The sequence below is a fragment of the Benincasa hispida genome, chromosome 10, assembly GCF_009727055.1.
Source record: "Benincasa hispida cultivar B227 chromosome 10, ASM972705v1, whole genome shotgun sequence".
NCBI classification, from domain to species: Eukaryota; Viridiplantae; Streptophyta; class Magnoliopsida; order Cucurbitales; family Cucurbitaceae; genus Benincasa; species Benincasa hispida.
Genome location: NC_052358.1, coordinates 38228908 through 38239833, shown reverse-complemented (window position 1 = coordinate 38239833; position 10926 = coordinate 38228908).

Below are 10926 nucleotides of genomic sequence, written 5' to 3'. Positions count from 1 at the left end.
TTACCATGACCATGAGTGGGGACCACAAGTTCAGAGTCAAAGATCTGCACCTATAAATACCCCATTGATTTTAGAGAAAAGATATGCTATTTGATACGAGGCTAAGTGCTACTAGATTGTAGAGAAAAGGCTGAGCTAAGTGCTTAAGAGAAGAAATTCGAGAAGAAGACGAGATAAGGTCGAGAGGTGAATCTCAGATCCAACCTGCCATACACCCGATCAGAAGCTCTGTGCAAAGATCCCTGCTACCGATAGAGCAAGCCTGAGAGGGAAGCTCTTCCTACCATCAAATCCATCCTATCCGGCAAGCAGATCTCCATTAAATTCGTGCCAAGACATTGCCACTTGATTGTATCTGTTCTATCTCTCTTTCATTGTGTATTTCATGTTTTCTTTATCTCTTCATTCACACACCATGTATCAAACGCTTAGTAGAAATATAAAATGTTTTGATAAATTCCATTTACCATTTTCTGTCTCTTTCCGTTCACCTATCCATCACTTTCTTCATGATGTCTCTTAACCCCCTGATGAGTAATATGAATCACTAAGAACTTAATCTATATTAAACATATAAAATATGTTTAGCTAAAGCATGCTAGACGACATCTTCACCTGTGAGAGCAGAAGTGAAGATGTCATTCTGATCTATCGAGAGAAGGTTAGAACAATGCGTTAACTAAAGTGAGTAGTACTTCCAGACATGGAAGCAACCTTGCGTTCATTACGTTAGTCTCTGTTTTACCACAAACATGTCGGAGCAAGGCCGATCACTGAGAAGTGTACGCAAAGATAAGAGTGGAACAGTATTTGTACCTTCAATCCAATTAAGAATTTGTGTTGTTTGTATTATTTGTCTTTCTTTTTATATTCTATTCATAATACTTGTCGACGCATCCCATGTCTTTATATAACTTTCATAGCCAGCCTTAATCCCAGCATCTTGTACATGAAGTCTGTATCTTGTATCATTTAGCTTAGTTTTACTGTATTTTTATGTTTTTATCCTATCTTTACTGCTTTCCTCTATTTTATCGCAATTTATATACTTATACAAACTCATTTTTAAAGATTGAAAACATGGTCGCATATATCATGAACATACCGCAATAACATAAATCATTCCCGTGTTCGACTTCGGATCACACCGAGAAACTTGCGGTGGAATTACACTTGGTTCCATCATAAGGAAACTTGTGACAATGCATAGCATATTACATGAACAATAATTAATGCATAAATAGAAGTAGTATCGCATCATTGTGAGCAATTTATATTAACAATCCCAACCCATTACATGACACTATGGATACAACCTGCTTTGTAGATGTTAAAAGTGTTATGAACTACTACAGATGGTCTGATCTTAACAATTCATGTGGAGACATGCGAGCGGGGGTGTCCTATACAAAGAGTTGTATAAGACCGGACCACGAGATGATTTGTCTCTTTATATAACGTTGATACTTGAGATTTACATCTCACCTAAACGACCATAGGTGATATGACCTTAATCCTAAGTGTTTTGGGAACTCTTTCCTTTGAGTGCGGTCTTTTGATTAGTATGGGTGAGAGTGGCCAAATTGCCAACTTAACAAGCCTATCTTTTTGGGGATTTGTCTAATTAGAGAGCTGGGAACTCAGTTACACAAGACGAAATTCACTCCTTCCCCGAAGCAGGGGTATGTAGATAGATTGCTCCCTTAAGAGCTGATTTCCGGTCTTGAACATAATGGCCACTGAAGCAACTCTTAATGAAGAGCATCCATGAAAGCATTCGATCTTTCCGATTTCACCGTGACCAAAATACAACATATATATTCTAACATATAGTTATGCAAAATTACACTAATTAAAGGCATGCTTTGAATAAAAAAATTACAATGAAAGAGTTCTCATACTAGTTGAAGACGCTCTTCAAGCTTTGGAACTCAGACGCAGCGGAAGACCTCTACACGAACTCTATCGCCTAACAAATGAAACTCTGTCGTCTGCAACAGCACGATCAGTCACGAACAAGTCAATGGAACGGGGACGACGTCACAAAAATGGAGCCCTTGGTGTTCTCACAGTGAAAATCCAAAGTGTGGTCTTTGGTGACTTTGGTAAAGGTAGGAGGAAGAACAAATCGTGTAGACGATAAGCAAGTGGGAGAGAAAATGAGCTATCATATAGCTAAGTGCTTATCGTTTAGAAGAAGCTACACGATCGTGTAGGTTTTACTAAGCGATCGTTTAGTAAAAGATAGATAATCGTTTAGAAAACACGACACACTATGCGATCGTTTAAAAAAGCTAAGCAATTATTTAGGAACTAGCGTGCGTTCGTTTAGGCACAAGGTGTGCGATCGTTTAGGTGCTGAGCGACTATCATATAGGCTCTCGACTATGCGATCCTTTATGTTTCCACACCGATGCCAATTTTTTCGAACATTTTGCAAAATGAAACAAATTTTTTTTAATTCATCGGTTACCATAATCGAATGAGGCTGCTCCCACTAACGCACGTCCGAGAGAAGTTTTCGGCCAATTATCATATAATTTACCAATTTAATAATTAATAAATATAAACATATTATATTCTTATCCTATAGTTTGATATCACATATCTACTATAGTAATTTCTCTTCGACTTGATATAAATCATATTATATCTAAATTTTCTCCAAAATAGTATATCTCATACATTTAGTCAATTATATCATATATAATCAACCAGTTCAATTATATCATATATAATCGAACTTCTTCTTGTCAATTTGAACATTTCAAATTGACCCAAACATCGATTCTCGACTTTATCCAAGCTACCCAGGGGACCTAATGGACCTATGGCTCGAAGCTCCAATGGTAAGTGAATGGCTGACTAAACTCTTTAGCCAAGAGATCATCCATCCGTTAACTGTCAGACATTCCACTAAAAACCAACAGCTGAACTCTCCTTACCAAGATATATTTTGTGTCCATTGGATATAACCAATCATGAGTACGATGACCCTTCACAGATGCTCGTAAGTATAGCTGGGGCAATTAACCGTTTTGCCCCTATAGTTACATCTAACTCCTTAAATACCACTGATTTCTATAATGAACATAAGTCATAGTCCTACTATGAATTAGTCCTCTCTTCCAAAGAAAGGATGTGGTTCTTGGGGTTGATGCCCTAAAGTCTCGTGTCCTGTAGTTTGTAAACAGTTTGTACGAACGCTTGTGATGTATAACATATGATATTTACTTCACTTCTTGTTTTTGCTCATTTGAATGTTTTATTTGCTTTACCACAAACCTATAAACTAAAATCTCTTGTTATCTGTATGTAACTCAAGCATGTATGTGGTGACATACAAGTGGATCATGTCTTGAGTGATAACCATAATTGTCTGTAGTATATGGATATAGGAGGGAAACCTTATCCTGGTAACGCTACGGATGCAGTCCGCTTTGTGGAATGGTCACAAGTGTTGTGACTTGTCACAGATGATCTGATCCTGCTCATTTGTGTAGGGGACATGCTAGCAGAGGCGTCCTATACAAAGAGTTTGTGTAAGACCTGGCCACGAAGTGTTAACATCTCATTACATAAGTTCATGAAAAAGACTTCACTTCACTAGGATGACCATAGGTAACATGACCTCAATCCTGAGTGAGTTGGGAACTCCTGCCATTGAGGGCGCTCCTTTGATTTGCATGGTTGCGAGTGGCCAAACTGCCAACTCAAACCTACCACTTTAGGGATTAATCTGATTTGGGAGCTGGGAACTCAGCTACAAAAGATGAAATTCACTCCTTCCCTGAAGTAGGGGTAAGTAGATAGATAGCTCCCTTAAGGGCTATTCCAGGGCTTGCACGTTGTGGCACCACACACCTTCTCTTGGCTCGAGAGGTGTTCATACATAGTTGGACTATGTTGTATTGTTCATTAGAGGGATCAGTGGTGCTTAAGAAGTGAGATGTAACTACAGGAGAAAAAGGGTAAATTAGCCCAGTTGTACTTACGAGCATCTGTGAATGGTTATCGTAGTAATGATTGGTTATATCTGATGGACACAGAAATATATCTGTGGTAAGAAGAGTTCAGTTGTCGATCTTTAGTGGAATGGCTGGTTGTTAACGGATGGTAGATCCTATGGCTAAAGAGTTTAGTCAGCTATTCACGTACCGTTGGAGCTTCGAGCCACAGGTCCATTAGGTCACCTGGTAGCTTGGATGAAAGTTGAGAATTAGTTTTTGGGCCAATTTGAAATATTCAAATTGACAAGAGGGAGTTCGATTATATATGATATAATGGAACTGGTTAATTATATATGATATGATTGATTAAATGTATGAGATACATTATTTTGGAGGAAATTACTTATAAATATGATTTATATCAAGTAGAGGAGAAAACACTATAGTTGATATATGATATCAAACTATAGGTTAAGGATATAATATGATTATATTCATTGTTTTATTTAATAAGGCGATTATGAGATAATTGGCCGAAGTTTTCTCCGGATTCGTTCAAATATGGGAAGTTGAATTTAGTTCTAGTAACTGAAGAATAAAATGAAAATAGTTTCCATTTTCCTAAACTTACACTAGATCACTCACGGTGTGAAAGCATTGTATCGCTTAGTGTTGAGAGCCTATACGATAACACCTACTTAACTAAACGATCGCACATCCGTGTTTCTAAATGATCGCCCGCGATTATCTAAACGATCGCTTACCTTTACTAGATGATCGCTTAGTGCATCGAGTTCGTGTACTAGATGATCAGCTACATTTCATGCCTATTGTTCGTGTAAACGACCATGGTGGTGCTAGGCGATTGCTTGTTGGACGAGAAAGAGTGAGAGAAGTTCGCTCACATTGGACCGAGTTCTTGTGAAGACTGTCTTCAACTGGTAAGTCTTTCGGTCTTTTGTATCGCTGTCTCTTATACACATCTAGATGTGTATAAGAGACAAGAGTGAGAGAAGTTCGCTCACATTGGACCGAGTTCTTGTGAAGACTGTCTTCAACTGGTAAGTCTTTCGGTCTTTTAGTTTTATCTTTTCAGCATGCTCGTAATTAATGTTTTCAATGCATATCTATATGTTAAAATGTATGTGTGGAAATTCTGTCATAATGAAATTGAAAAGATCTGCTTCTGCTCATAGGCACTCTTGTATAAGAGTTCCTTCAGAAGTAACCTTAGAGATAAAGTTAACCTATTGCAAATAAAAATCATCGCATGCATCCTAGAGATAGGACACTGTGGATGAAGACACTGAGAAGTGAACTTATTACTCTAAGAGTTTTTTTTTTTTTTTTTTTTTTTTTTTTTGCAAGAATGCATGACTTGTGCATCGTTTAGAAAAATGTCATTGAATCTTTCTCAACCCTGCCTAATCATTGACATCCTTTCTTAACTTGCACGGCTTCACTTAGTACTTGTAATCACTATCGCATCCATATCATCACTCATTCCACCAATATTCTAACAATTCTGTTAAAAAGAAAATCTTATTTTTATTGCATACTTTTGTCGCATACTTTAATAGAAATTTACTGCATCAAGATCGAATAATTTTTTCAATACTTCTGAGTCGTATGTCCCTGAGTTCGACCTTGGTTCTCACCGAGTAACACTCTAATTAGACTTATACTTGGGTGTATTTAGAGAAAACATTGCATTTACACTAGAAAATTCATTTTACTTAGAATTAGGAGCACGACACAAGGCATTAATCATTGCATCTTTCAGAATGTAACATTAGGATAGCCTGACGAGGATGAAGTTGTTTGAGGAGGAAGATAACGCAGAAAACATCTATCTTGAGTATGCCCAAATTTTGGGCAGATTTCACGTTGAGGCTTGTCTCGACCATTCCAATTTGAACGTGACGTCTCTAACTATTTTCGCCAGATTGATGAGAATTACTCAATTTCGCAGTCTAATCTCCATCCTTTTCAGAACTATTTGATGCAAGATTAGCCGATGGTAAATTTCCTTCAGGACTAATCTTATTTTCATTTTGAGTTTCCCAAGTAAGCAATAGAGAGTGATATCTTTGGAAATACTACAAATATGGGTTTTCATGACATAAGAGTGAAGCCAAATTGGGTTTGGAGGGAGAAAAAATTATCAGATAGGAAGAAAAAGCACGTCTTTAGCGGGAAAAAAAATACAATTTTCGAATTTCAATTTTTTCGTAATAGTTTTTAAGTGTCTTAAATTTATAACTTATTAACTGTCATTAAATAAATTTAATTATTTATATTTTAACAAAATATTTGGTTTTAAATAAAAATCTGTTTAAAATGAGATTGAAACTGACATTCACTCTTAGTCGAAGGCGACGGGTTTGTCAACGATTGCTCAGAAGGTGGTTGAGTCATCCGTGCTCCGAGGAGTAGAAGGCAACAGGTTTTCCTGCACATCTTCAACTCTTATAAATTTTTATCCCAGATGACTAGATCTTCACATTAATAATCACAATACACTCAGTTATAATGGTTGATAACAATTTAAGAGTCAGGGGAGATAGAATTTAGATGCTTGAAAATCCTTCTGTCATTTACCAAAAGTCTGCACGATCGTGTAGACAATGCACCAATAACTAAATGATAGGCCAACTAAGTAAATGATAGAAGGAAGAGTTAAACGGTCATATAGACGACAATTGACTAAAGCTAGACGATCATATAGATGAAAGTTGGGGAGCTAAACAATTGTATATACGATTGAGCGTGGAGGTAAATGATCGTGTACACGATGCGATAGGAACTATACGATCGTGTAAATGATACTTTAGTAAAATCTAAACGATCGTAGAGGAAGAAGAAATGGCACAAGATTTTAAGTTGTTTGGCCAAAGGCCTACGTCCACTGTGTAAATTGGGAGGTTCTCTTTTATTACTCTTCAAAGTATTACAAAACGAAATTCCTTGCTCTCTCAATTTCTATTCACTTTTACATTAATCTCTCGTTTGATTTTATTTATATATGTGCAGGCGATTCGGTCAACGATGATGAGCTCTAGTGGTTACAACAATTAACAGAAAGAAGTCGACAACTGTTCAACTACCAGCTACACTGTTCTTTCTTGATCTCGAGTTATTCTGTAACAATCTCCACCTTTGTAAGCATCCAGAGTTCCTTCCCTCTTTGCATCACTAAGCTGACTTGAGCTAACCTTTTTCAGGTAACTCAAACCTAAGAAGGTCCAAGCATCTACCAAGCTTGTTCAATGGAACATTTTTTGTTAGCATATCAGCTGCATTATCATAGGTATGAATCTTCACTACTTTGACTTCCCCTTTCTCTTTGGAACTGCTGGTTCTTAGATAGGTATATTATGCTCTAATTATCACAATAGATTCTGACTTTAGTTTGTGTATGCCGAAATTGTTTAGTAAACCGTTCAGCCACAAACCTTCCTCCACAGCCTCAGACAATGCGATGAACTCAGTATCTGTTGTGGAAAGGGCCACAACAGGCTGCAGTTTAGCTTTCCAACTGATCAAATTGTTCCCTTATAGGAAAACATCACCTGATAGAGAACGTCTTCTGTCCAAGTCCCCTGCATAGTTTGCATCTGCATAACCATAAACCTCATCACTGGATGGCTCATTCTGTCTATATAAGACTTTTGCCTCATTGGATGAACATAGATATCTTAGTATCCACTTCATTGCCTCCCAATGTCTTCTACTAGGATTTTCCATGTACCTACTAACCATACTTGTTGCATAGGAAAGGTTTGTCATGTAGAAGTCATAAGATACATAAGAGATCCCACTGCTTGGGAATAAGGGAACACCTTCATATGGTTTAGATGCTCTTCATTGGTGTTCTTTGGACTATTAGCAGCTGAAAGCTTGAAGTGAGGGACAAGAAGAGTACCTACTGGCTTAGCTTTCTCCATCTTAAACCTCTGTATAATCATTGAATAGTATTTAGATTGGCTAACAAGCAATCAACCCTGTTTTCTATCTCTCTCTATTTCAATGCCTAGGATCCTCCTTGACTCCCCTAGGACTTTCATGTCAAATTCTCTTTTAAGAAGCATTTTCACTTGCTTCAATTCCTCTTTGGATCTCCCGACTAGCAGCATGTCATCTACATAGAGAAGTAGATATACAGGTTCCTTGAAACTACTAGTATTTGTGTAAACACAACAATCAAATAAGCTCCGTTTGAACCTTGGAGATCACCTCATCAAACCTCTCATACCAGCATCTTGGTGATTGTTTTAAGCCATAGATGGACTTGTTCAATAAACACACAAGGTCTTCTTCTCCACTTTTAACATAGCCTTGAGGTTGACTTATGTATATTGTCTCTTTCAATAGCCCATGTAAGGAGGCTGTTTTTACATCCAGCTAGTCAAGCTCCAAATCTTTTTGCACAACTAGAGAAAGGAGCAGCAAAATGGAAGTATGCTTCACAACTGGAGAGAACACCTCATTTTAGTCAATGCCTTCCTTTTGGGTGAACCTCTTAGCAACAAGCCTAACCTTGAACCTAGACTTTTGCACACCTGGAATCTCTTCTTTAAATTTGTAAATCCATTTGCATGAGATAGATTTGTACCCCTTAGGCAAAGGTACTAATCTCCAAGTGTCATTTTGATGGAGGGACTTCATCTCATCATTCATAGCCTCAATCCATTTCCTAGCATCTAGGCTATTTGTTGCTTCTTCAAAGCTGGAAGGTTCATTATTACTTAAAGAAATGGCAGCACTCAATGCTACACTTTCGAAGTCAGACTCTTGGTACCTTGCTGGTGGTACTATAGTTCTTCTCGGTCTATCTCTTGCCAATGAGTAATTGTGCAAGTCCCCATGTGTCTCAATTTGATCACTTGACACATGATCATTGGATTCAGCTGCTTCATCACCTTCTAACTCTTGATTTTAGAGGAAGTAGAATCTTCATTATCATTTTGAGGCTCCACCTCCAATCTAGTACTACTAGTCTTAGTTACTGTTGAAGATGGTTGTTCTGCCATCATGAACATTTCATTTTCTCTAAAGATCACATCTCTGTTGTTCACACACCTCTTTTTAACTAGATGCCACAGCCTAAAGCCTTTTACTCCCGGTGTAAAGCCTAAGAACATGCATTTTACAGCCCTTGGTTTCAATTTCTCTTGGCTTTAGTTCATGTAGCCAACACAACAAAACACTTTTAGATGTTCCAGCTTAGATGGCTGCCTTGTACACCTCTCTTTAGGAGTCTTCAGCTATATAGAGAGGTGAGAGCATTTATTAAGTATGTATATGGTGTAGGAGACAACGTCAGCCCAATATTTTTCAGGTAACAAGACATTGGACAGCTAACATCTTACTCTTTCCAGCACTATTCTGTTTAATCTTTTAGCTACTCCATTTTGTTGAGGTGTGTACCTCACAGTTCTATGCGTTACTATGCCATGCTCCCTGCAATACAAATTAAACTCCTCTCCACAAAAATCTACACCATTATCAGTTCTCAATTGTTTAATTTTTTTGGAGGTATGCTTCTCAATCAAGGTCTTCTTTAAATCTACTAAATACTGCATCTTTGGATTTTAAGAAATAAACCCAACTCTTTCTTGAATAGTCATCTACAAATGAAAGAAAGTACCTTGCTCCACTAAGAGATGGAGTGTGAGCTAGCTCCCACAAGTCTGAGTGCACATATTCAAGGACTTCCTTTGAAGTGTGTTGTCCTTTGGGGAATTGATGTCTAGTTACCTTGCCCAATATACAGTGTTCACAAAATTTAAGGTTATCTCCAACACCCCTTGGTAGTATACCCTGTTTAAATAGTACTTGCAGCCCCCCATACTAATATGAGAGAGTCTTTTGTTCCACAACTTGATGACATTTAAGGCTTCTCATTTGTTGCTTACAAAACGGAGTGTGCCATTTGCACATCCTTGATGACATATAGACCATTTACCTTGGTTGCCACCAAGACCACTTTGGAATCCTTAATAATTTCAAAGGTTCCTCCCACACCCCTATATTCACAGCCTATGGCATCAAACATCCCCAATGAAAGAAGATTCCTCTTCAAAGTTGGAACATGCCTCACGTTTCTTATCAATTTTACTGAACCATCCTGCATCTTTAAGGACACAGACTCTATTCCCACAACTCTACATGCATTATTGCCCATATAGATCAGCCCACCATCCCACTTCTTCTAAGTGCAAAACCATCCCTTGGTTGGTGTTATGTGAACTGAACAACCAAAATTTAACACCCAATTTTGAGTCTCCATAGTATTCTAGTCTCCACCTTCTTCAATAGCAGCTAAAGCATTGAATAGTCTAGGGAATTCTCACCTACAACAGCCTCGGTCTGTTTACCCCCCTTGTTCTGTTGGTTCAATTTTCTCTTTAAAGCATAACAGTCCTTTTTCATGTGCCCCATCTTATGACAAAAATGCCACTTTATTTTGGACTTGTCACCATTTTCTCTTTGCCCTTCCCATTGTTCTTGCTCTTCCCTTTTGAGAACAAGCGTTCACCTCCTGGTTGATCCTTCTTAGTCATTTTCAATTCAAGCTCTCTGACTCTTACAGCAGATATAATAGCATCTGTGGTGATTCTTTCGCTACCGTACTTCAATGTAGTCTTCACATATTTGAAAGTTTATGATAGATAATTCAATAATATGAATGTCTCATTCTCTTCTCCAATATTATCTCCAATCGATCTGAACTCTGAAGACAGCCTCTTGAACTCATTAATATTGTCCGTGAGAGACTTTGTCGGATCCATCTTATAAGTGAAGAATCTTTTCCTCAAGAAAGTTTTGTTGGGTAGATCTTTGTTGAGATATATCTAATTTAACTTATTCCAAATGACATAGGCAATAGGTTGATCCACAATTTGCCTCAAAACATTGTCTGTAACATTGAGAACGATGGTTCCATATGCATTTGATTCAACAGTCTGCTTGT